Source organism: Poecilia reticulata, linkage group LG20, assembly GCF_000633615.1.
Source record: "Poecilia reticulata strain Guanapo linkage group LG20, Guppy_female_1.0+MT, whole genome shotgun sequence".
Classification (NCBI taxonomy): Eukaryota; Metazoa; Chordata; class Actinopteri; order Cyprinodontiformes; family Poeciliidae; genus Poecilia; species Poecilia reticulata.
In genome coordinates this window covers 21,738,514-21,748,914 of record NC_024350.1, presented here as the reverse complement: position 1 = coordinate 21,748,914, position 10,401 = coordinate 21,738,514, and the positions used below count along the sequence as shown (strand labels likewise).

Genomic DNA, 10,401 nt, shown 5'->3' with positions numbered 1-10,401 from the left:
GTTTTGATATTTGACATTTACCTTAGAGGGTGACAGGAATTATAACGGAAAGACGCATTTACTCAAAAATATGAATCATCGTTTTACGCAGGCGCAGAAATGATCTCCTAAAAGCGACTGCAACAATTTACGATAATTACCTCCCTAAAACCGGAACTTGGTTGTTTGAATTTCAAAATAAATGTACAGATCGTAGTTTGAAACTTTGTAAAAGCGCCCTACATTTTTCTGTGTTATTGCATGGTTTTCATTACGCTTAGTAACTTATTTTCAAACCCAATATTGATAGCAAAGCGAAAGCAGATGTGTGGGATATGAGTTCCTTGATCTTAATTTGAGCTTTCCACCGGAAGTCTCTGTGAGTTCCTTGCCCTTATTTGACGCGGTACAGCGGAGTAATTCAGAGTTTGAGGCGAGTACGGCTGCCAGGCACCGGTAAGTAAATAAGTCTTAATCTTTGTAATAATTTGAGCTTTTTAGGCATGTCACTTAATGAAAAATTTGTTATTTTTCAGGATTACCGACCACTTCTGACTGTTAGCTTGTTTTTCCTGTGGACAGACTCGCTTCTTGACAGTCAGTGACTGCCACACATGCATGGAGTAATCCCCCAGTAGCAGCACCACCAGCGGATGAACCGGCTTTGTTTTCCGCCTTGTTGAACAGGTAATGTAAAGAAAGGTGGGGTGAGAACGGATAAAGTCTCTGGAGATGGTTAAATTAGTTTTTGAGGGATTAATTGGCGGTGACGGTAGTGAAATTAGTGATGGTAGCAGTTAGCAGCAGGGAGCTGACAGCAGCTGCAACCACGAGGGTCGTGTTGATGAGGCAATAAAATTAAACTTTAATGTTTGCCTTGTTTCTCAATAAAGCAGAGGGGAGTGGTCAGCGTTTACTCAGGGTTCATTCATCATGGCTGAATGGAGCAAGAGCAGCTTTGGTATGCAAGAGCGTTTCCATTTGGAAATATCAGCGCTCTGACAAATAGTTTCCAAAAACTTGAAGAAATCTCAATGAAACCATAAAAGCTCCTGTTCACAGAAGGGTAAATTAAAAAAAAAAGCTTGTCGGACGCCTGGCAAAATTGCAATCCCGCAATTTTCCCCCTATTTCCGCCTTTTGATAGATACCAAATTCAGATTTCGACGTATTTTACTGCGAATTTTATGTCATAGCCACATTCAGTGACGTCACTACGAATATTTTAGGGGGCCTGAAGTCTCTCTAAAATATTCTCAGCCCCTCTCCTAAATAACTTGGTAATTTTGGTTATTTATTTACTTATTTTAACAAAAACTGCCCACAAATTATCCAATATAATGTGGTTAGACTGAGTTTACATAAAATAGCACAAAGTATAACTTCTAATTCAAATATTGTCACCTTCCTAAAACGATGGCCTAAGTATTTTTCTTTTGCCAAGGGATTGTTTTCTTTTATTTTTTTCCAAAAAACAAAAAAACCCAACAAATTACCACCTCTTTCTTTCCAAGAGATGTTTTAGGGGAAAAACATCCACTTTTGTCAAAATAAAAAGACTTGAGCCATTATTTTTCTAAAGCTGATGATATGATCATGAATCTGTTCCCGTTTATTTCACATTTATAATATTCTGTGCAATCGGTGTAAAATATGGCTAGAATTACTCAGTTATGTTATTCAAAGAGTATCTAAAAATGTAGATGCCAATAATCAATTGTAGAACCACTTGAAACTTCATCACCAAAATGTTACCAGCTGTCCAAATAAGTCTTTGTTGTTGAATTACCATTTTTAATTTTGTACATGTGTGTTGTTTGTTTTGTTGGTTTGAGATTTCTTGACAAAATTTTCAACTAAGAAAACCTAGCAGAGTTTAAATGTGACAGTGACAAATTATATACATTATACATTATTATATAAATTATATACAATTATCTTATGACTGGAATTGCTCAGAAGATGTGCAATTCAAATATTGAATTGTTAATCAACACATAGCTGTTCTTGGGCGGGGGTAGAACTATGTACTTTGAAACTTTCACTTCATATTACACTTCATATGAGCTCCTTCAAAAACACAGATGTCTGATAATGTGTAATAAATGCAACAGTAGCAGCAGCCTGTTGTTGATACATTTTCTATTGTGAAACTATGATGTCTGAACAGCAGCCTGGACTGTGGAAGGAAGTTAAAACTATTGATACTTGTTCTTTTGCTCTTGTCCATTTGTAAATAAATGAAATGAGACGGTGCAACATTGTTTTCAATAGAAATCACAGTTAACTGGTCACACCTCTATTATTTGATCAAGCATTATTTAGTAGCTTGAAGCAAATTTCAAATCTTACTAATGCACTTTTTAAAATTAAATATCTAAAATTAATAGTGGCTGTTCCTGCCAAACCGCCTGTCCTGATTCTTCCTCTCCATCCTCACACCTTTATTTATTTATTTATTTATTTATTTATTTAATGCATTTGTTGCTGCCTTATCACCAGGACTCGTTTGGAAAAATAAGTTTTAATCTAAATGAGTTTTTATCCTGGTAAAAACAAAAACTCACTTGCTTAGCCCTTCCTCTGCCTACATTTCCCAGAATGCTGTGCGGTTCTGGATCGTATTCTACATATTGACAATCAGATGTGTAATCTGTTGATACTGATCATGCCTCTTTTGTGATTATATATTGTTGATTGATTTATTGTCCAGTCTCGGCATGTTTTTATGTGATTTTTGGCCTCCTAGTTTTGCTGTTGCAGCCACTTTGCTTTGCGTTGGAATAATAAACGTCAGGAGGACGTGGCATCTGGCGGGACAGAGGAAGGATGTGCCTTTTCTGCTGACTCACCGTTATGATCTGCAGGTTATCTGAGATGACTACTCACTTTGAGGACAAGATGCTGGATTAAGGGATTATCTTTCCTAGCAGCTGTTAAATCTAACTGAAACGAATTACTGCAACATCTTTACCCTAAATATTACCTCAGTGATGTTATAGTCATTATGTCCTTGAAAATCCCTGAAAAATGAGATAAAACTTCAAATTGACTCCTTTTATTTGTTATTGTGAGGTGCTTAAACTGATCTGATGAATCTGTCTCGGCTCTTGAATATAAAACAGTTTTATTTAACAGATCAATCAGTTTTTGTTTCACTTGCTTAAAGCCCAAACAGTTGAGCAGGACGTCTTCACATTCCTGTTGTGAATTGCTTGTTCATGCAGAAAAGAAAGAAGGAAGGAGGAAAAAGCCTGATAAGCATTTTTTCTTTCTTCTTTTAAATCAGGCTCTCTGTTTTTTCTGTGTATTTTACTCTCAAAGCCTCCAATTTTCTATAAATATATGTAGCCTTAAAGTTAAACACTATTATTTTAGTCCTGTTTACTATCATCTAAAGCTGTGGAGCTCTATTCAATTTAAATCCCATTCCTTTGCAAACAGAGCGCTGCTGGTTTGTGTATCTCCAACCCAGAATATAATCACTCAAACTGACTCCCAGGGAAAATATAAACAACCTTTTTATCACAGAGACTTTAGGGTCAAATAGTAGGACTTTGTTTTGTTTGTGTGAGAATGGATCCAGTCTGGGGTTTCTGCAACGGAGAGAAAAGTCTCACTCTTTTTGCAATTTGCTGCAGCCACACCCCGAAACTGTCGCTCGATGGGAGCATTCTTAGGGGAACCTAAAGAAAGGCCGGACTGTCTTGACTCAATTTTCTTGTATTGTTGTGTATTTTAAAACCTCGTTATTATAGCATTAGTGCTGAATTACTGCTAAAAATGAACATTTTTGTCTCCTAGCTCGTTCTGTTCACTGCTCAAATGACAGTGAAACAGTCGGATTGTTGTGCATTAGTCTGTGCTGGATGTTTGGATTTATTATCTGATTACTGCTGATATTTAAGAAGTAGCTGATCAATATGCTTCTTAATGCTGTGCTCTCATGCTGATTTAACCCACAGATTTGCTAAAAGCATAATAATATTGTTGTTCCTGCGTAAAAATAACCACGTCAGTAGTTTTTCTGACCTGATCATCCACATATTTGGTATTGTTTCATGTATTTTAGTATTTATTTTCCCTACTATAAAAACTAACTATATTGGGCAGAAAGTGATGGCAGGTCTTAAAACTTTTAGAGGAACTAAATATGAAGAAGAACATAAAATGTGACATTGAGGAAGAGGCTTTATTGTCATACATACAACGGTTATTTATTTTATTTTAAAAGCTGTAAGCTGAGAACATCCAGTTATCTAAAAACACATTTTTTAGTTATTTCACAGCTAATTTTAATTAGTTGCAGCCCCAACTTAAATTATGATTAGTGACAATTAATTGGATGAAAAATTTGGCACATTCTACAAATTTTCATTTTATTTAACCACTTCAGTTTTTTAAATATATAATATTAGAAATACATAAAAAGGTGAAAATTACTTTTTTAAAATAAGAAAATAAACATTTTGTTGCCTAAATTGCAATAACTCAGAATTTCTTTAGTAAATTTGAAACAAATGAAGCGTAGACTTTTCCACTTGGAGTTTTGAGTAAAATATACAGTCATGGCCAAAAGCTTTGAGAATGATTCAAATGTTAATATTTACAAAGTCTACCGCTTCAGTTTTTATAATGGCAATTTGCATATACTCCAGAATGTTATAAAGAGTGATCAGCTTAACAGCAATTAATTGCAAAGTCAATATTTGCCTAGAAAATGAACTTTATCCCCTAAAACACATTTCAACTTCATTGCAGCCTTAAAAGGACCAGCTAACATCGTTTCAGTGATTGCTCCATTAACACAGGTGTGGGTGTTGATGAGGACAGGGCTGSAGATCAATCTGTCATGATTAAGTAAGAATGACACCACTGGACACTTTAAAAAGAGGTGCTCGGCATCATTCTTTCTCTTCTATGAACCATGGTTATCTCTAAAGAAACACGTGCAGTCATCATTGCATTGCACAAAAATGGCCAAACAGGGACGAGTATCGCAGCTAGAAAGATTGCACCTCAGTCAACAATCTATCGCATCATCAAGAACTTCAAGGAGAGAGGTTCCATTGTTGCCAAAAAGGCTCCAGGGCGCCCAAGAAAGACCAGCAGCACCAGGACCGTCTCTTAAAAGTGTTTCAGCTGCAGGATCGGGCTACCAGCAGTGCAGAGCTTGCTCAGGAATGGCAGCAGGCAGGTGTGAGTGCATCTGCACGCACTGTGAGACGGAGACTATTGGAGCAAGGCCTGGTCTCAAGGAGGGCAGCAAAGAAGCCACTTCTCTCCAGGAAAAACATCAGGAAAAGACTGATATTCAGCAAAAGGTACAGGGAGTGGACAGCTGAGGACTGGAGTAAAGTCTTTTTCTCTGATGAATCCCCTTTCCGATTGTTTGGGACATCTGGAAAACAGCTTGTTCGGAGAAGACGAGGTGAGCGCCACCACCAGTCTTGTTGCTTCTCAGCCAAGGGAGTCGGCTCTCTCACAGTCTTGCCTAAAAACACAGGCATGAATAAAGAATGATACCAGAATGTCCTCCAAGAACAACTTCTCCCAACCGTCCAAGAGCAGTTTGTTGATGAACAATGCCTTTTCCAGCATGATGGAGCACCTTGCCATAAAGCAAAGGTGATAACTAACTGGCTCAGGGAACAAAACAGAGATTTTGGGTCCATGGCCTGGAAACTCCCCAGATCTTAATCCCATTGAAAACTTGTGGTCAATCATCAAGAGACGGGTGGACAAACAAAAACCTAGGAATTGTGACAAAATGCAAGCATTGATTGTGCAAGAATGGACGGCTATCAGTCAGGATTTGGTCCAGAAGTTGATTGAGAGCATGCCAGGGAGAATTGCAGAGGTCCTGAAGAAGAGGGGTCAACACTGCAAATATTGACTTGCTGCATTAACTCATTCTGTCAATAAAAGCTTTTGTTACTCATGATATGATTGCAATTGTATTTCTGTATGTGATGAAAACATCTGACATGCAYACATGAAAACCAGAGGGCAGCAGATCATGTGAAAATATATTTGTGTCATTCTCAAAGCTTTTGGCCATGACTGTATCTACAGATAAAGATTTTTTATTATATTTTGTACAGTTTTGAATTATGGCTTTTTTCCCCCCAGTAAATTTCCTTTTTTTTTGCATCTACATACTCTAGTTGATAATCGATTAGTATTCCAATAATCTATTCATCAGGATGAATGCAAATCGTTTAAAATACTAATAAAAATTAGAAATTGATGTGGTAAACATAATGTAAGTGGAAGAGAAATTATGCATGTTTTTTATTTTGTTTGCTCCAGTTCACTCAGACAGGTTTGAGAACATCTATCATCAATTTTCAAGTCCTTCTCTGGACTTTGACTGGGCCATTCTAGCACACATATGGTTTAATCTAAACAATGATGGCTACATTCTGGTGTTGTGCTTGTTTTGGCTGTCCCTGCCACAACAGATAAACTAATGGCTGAATTACTGTATCGGTACGTTATCAATCTTTGCAGAGGTAGTGAGGAATGTGTTTTTGCAACATGCAGCGTTTTCCATAAAGGTCAAAATGTTTGTCTCCTTAGACGAGAGGATCTTCTGTTTTCTGCGTCTCCTACATGAGTTTCAGAAATCTGCAAGTGAATCTTCTTATCAAATCCCTTTTCCTACCTGTCAGGCTTTTTCCATTTTTCAGATTCAACCGTTTTCTGCAAGATGTTCAAAGCTTAGGATGTTGTTTTATAACTTAACCCGTCTTTAAAACAGTATCCTTGAGATGCCTGCTGTGTTCCTTTGCCTTAATTTAAAGCAAAGGACAAACTTGATTTTCCTTCTATTTGTTTTTTTACAACTTGGGCAGCACTTACCAGGAGATCTAAGTGATATTAGTACTGGTCTCTGTGTTTTTAGGGGTTGAAACGGAGATCATTAACTAAGCTTTAGTTTCTTGCCCGCTTCATTGACCACAGTGACTGCTTTGCACCATCAAAACTCTCTCCAAGCTTTTCTGTGTTTTGATGAAATGACTCAGCCAAAATCTGTTGAAGACTTTGTTGTCTTGCAGTTGCATTCATCTACGCAACAACGGTTAAATATGCCAAGTAAGGGCATTTATGACATGACGTTTACTAGCCATTAAACTATATGACATATTATGCTTCCCTGAACAGGTTAGGATCAGTCTATTGGCTATACAAAACATGTTCATGTTTTTTTTTGCATGAAATCATTCTTGGATAAGGATGTTAGTCTAAGTTCAAACTATTTTGAACTCCTTTCAGAATGAGATGTTTTGGGGCCTCTTGTCACTTTAAATCCAAATAAGCTGCTGGCCACACTCCCCTCCCCCCAACTCAACATGTGCACTCCATGTGGAAATGGCTCCAAACAGATGCACAATTATACATCTACATCTTTGAAAAGCAGAGGTGGAGTCTCCTGCACAACCAACAAAAATGCAGCAAGTGGCTTCTGGATGGTAATTCAAAAACAAAACTTGCCTTTTACAGCAGTGCATACAGCAGTAAAACTAGCTGGCTAAATGTTCCGGAGCTCAGCTTGGGTTGCTAGGTAACAGGCTGGCGTTGCTAGGAAATAGCACAGAGTCTGCTGAAAGTGACAAACTGCTCATTTTCCTGACACGAAAAAAACATCAAAAGGCCAGAAAATGCCTTTTTTTTAAAGCACTTGGTCAGTTTTTAGAAGTAGCCGAGACCAAAAATCAAGTGTAAAAATTTGCAAAATGTGAGTTTTGCTAATTTAAATATTACTTAAGATAACTTGGATAACTAAAAGTTTGAATGGTAACCGTAAATCATAATTTTTATATATATATATATTTCTATTTTCTTCAGCTTAACAGATGAGTGTGATGACAGGAAATGACAAAAAATATAATTTTCCCGATCGGTGAATGTGACGCTTACCAGGACTCTGTAATCTCACTCTTCAGTGTGGCTGCTATTTCTGAGTGAAGATAACTCAAAGTTGCCACATTGAGGGGGGAAAAAATGACACGGAAGATATTCAGAATATAATAAATGTTGAATAGTTTTATTGTTTTAAATAGTTCTAGGGGAACAGAATTGGTTAATTAAAAAAAAAAAAAAAAAATCTGAGTCTCTATAAAATTGTAATGACTACACCTCTAATGGTGCAATCCTAATTAAACAGATGACTTGTGATTGTGTTTTCATATTTGTAGAAGAGGGTAAAAAAACAGCTTTATTGCATAATAAAATTCCTAGTTTAAATCCCCTCGTCTCCCAAATGACAGGTGTTGTCTTAGCCGCTGCAGCTCGACGCCCCGACGGGACAAAGGGCGAGATAAAGATGGCTGCAGACTGACTGAGCAGCTGATGGCTCTGAGATTCACAGATAGAAAACAGTCATGGTGAAGAGCAGGGAGCCACCAAACCCTGAGTAAAGGCGATGCGTCCACTGAGCAGAGAGTTGGACACGTCTGAGTGTTGAAAGGGTCTGGAGGAGCCGGGTGACTATAAACTGCTGGGTTATTTTTAGGCCAAAAACACTTTGGAGGCAAATGGACTGAAGATGCAGATAATCCCAGAGAGCAGGTGTGCAACAAGCTACAGCTAATCTGGTCACATGGGAAGTGACTGGGGTAATTAACAATCGGAGGAAATTTACTTTAATATCCAATTTTATTTTATGCACCAGTGGTTTCTTCTGTTTGGTTTGCCTTAGGGTTGGGCGATAAATATTTGTTTTGAATTTTCTTTTTTTATTTATTGAATTTTTGACTTTTGAAGATGTAATTTTTGGAATATCTACTTTTTATAAATTTTTTAATCAATGCGCTCTTTGAGTTTCTATAGTCCTGAGTGATATCATCACAAACAGGGCGGCCATCTTGTTTGACAAGCTTCTATTTATTTGGACTTTGAATTTAGATAAACTCTATGACAGAATATTAGGACTAGTCTATGAATTTTGTGATACATTTCTTTTTATTAGAAGAATAAAGTTGTAATATCAGGAAAATAAGTAGTACTATGCAAACTAAAACACAAAAAATAAATAAAATGTTAACTTGTGAACTACAAATATTTTATTTTTGAAAAATTAGCATCAAATTATTAGTAGTAGCAACCAAGACTCTGACACTACTGAGCAAACACCAGTTTATTCTGAAAGAATAGTTTATTTTTCTCAACAAAATTACGTTTTCCTTGTAATTTAAAAATTGCATCTTTATTCTGCTAATATTGTGACTACTTTCTCATAAGTAAACAAATTCTCGTAGCCTGACTGTTGTGCAATGTTCAGAAAAGAGGACAAATGTTTATGTATATTTTAAGATAAAGGAGAAAAAAAAGATTTAAAATAATTTATGGTATTGAAATTTCTTTTTTTTTCGTTTTTAAGCCATATTGCCCAGGCCAAGTCTGTCCTCAACTGAACTACATTTGTTTCCCCCCATTTAATTCTTGATCCTCAGTTTGGCTTGTTAAGTTTGGGCTTTCCTTCTATGTTTGAATTGAGAAAGAATAACAGGAAGCTACAGGAAGCCCTTCCAAAATGTGTTAACACTTGAGATAAAAGCCAGAAAAACTAAAAGTGGCGTACTATTCTTTAGAAGTTCAAGTCAGACTTTTAATTTTAGGTTTTGTTTCAGTAGTAAGTTTGGAGGAATTTGGGTTTGGATCAAATACAGCAACATGCCCTCTAAAATTTGGTTCCACAACCTTCAATCTACATAAAACTTTGCAAAAGATACAAGTATGTTCTGGTTAGTATAAACTAAGTGTATCATTTGTTGACTAATTAAATGATGCAAACTCAAGTCACAACTTTTTAAATTGCTGACCATGGTGGATGTTGCTATTATAATCTCAGTGTTTAGACTGAGGGGAGCTCCACACTTTGAGGTCTGCTTTGTGGCTTTTAGGTGCTTGTGGCTTTGAATGCATTTCTTCCCACCCCCCGCAAGACATTCATGTGACTCCACATTGAGCCTACGTCTCCGGGGACAAACAATCATGTCTCGCACAGACTCCTACTGCGGCCGTTCGACTTTTATAAAAGCTGATGTGGAATGCAGAGCTTGATTATTTGGCACATGGAGAAGGAAAATGTTTAGATCACAGGATTGTTCTTTGTCCGCTGGAAAACACTGTTAATCTGGTGGCTTTTGAGACTCTAGGAGTGACTCTGTAACAGTGCTGATTCTTTCTATGCCTTGTTTTATGTTTTGTCAAACGCACTTGATGCTAGATTCTTAAATACAATGGCTTGCTAACATGCGATTGGCTGATATTTCTGTTGATATATAAAACGGTAGTTGATTCTTTCAACTATGAATTATTCTGGGAAAGTCTTTAAAGCTTTGAGCATTTAAGAAAAAGCGCCACAGGGGACGTATTGTCATATTAAAAATTTTCATGTTTTTGTACTTCTGTTTG

At 36.8% G+C, this 10,401-nt stretch overlaps 1 protein-coding gene across 2 annotated transcripts in view; it reads left to right on the top strand.

The window, feature by feature from the left end:
* The first annotated feature begins 363 nt into the window (after nucleotides 1-363).
* The window catches only part of slc4a2b (solute carrier family 4 member 2b), a 52,743-nt gene continuing 42,705 nt past the window's right edge, over nucleotides 364-10,401 (top strand). For both annotated transcript variants that reach the window (XM_008396633.2, XM_008396632.2), the window contains exons 1-2: nucleotides 364-435; nucleotides 516-666. The gene's annotated coding sequence lies outside the window, so the exon portion shown is untranslated. The remainder of the gene's footprint in view (nucleotides 436-515; nucleotides 667-10,401) is intronic.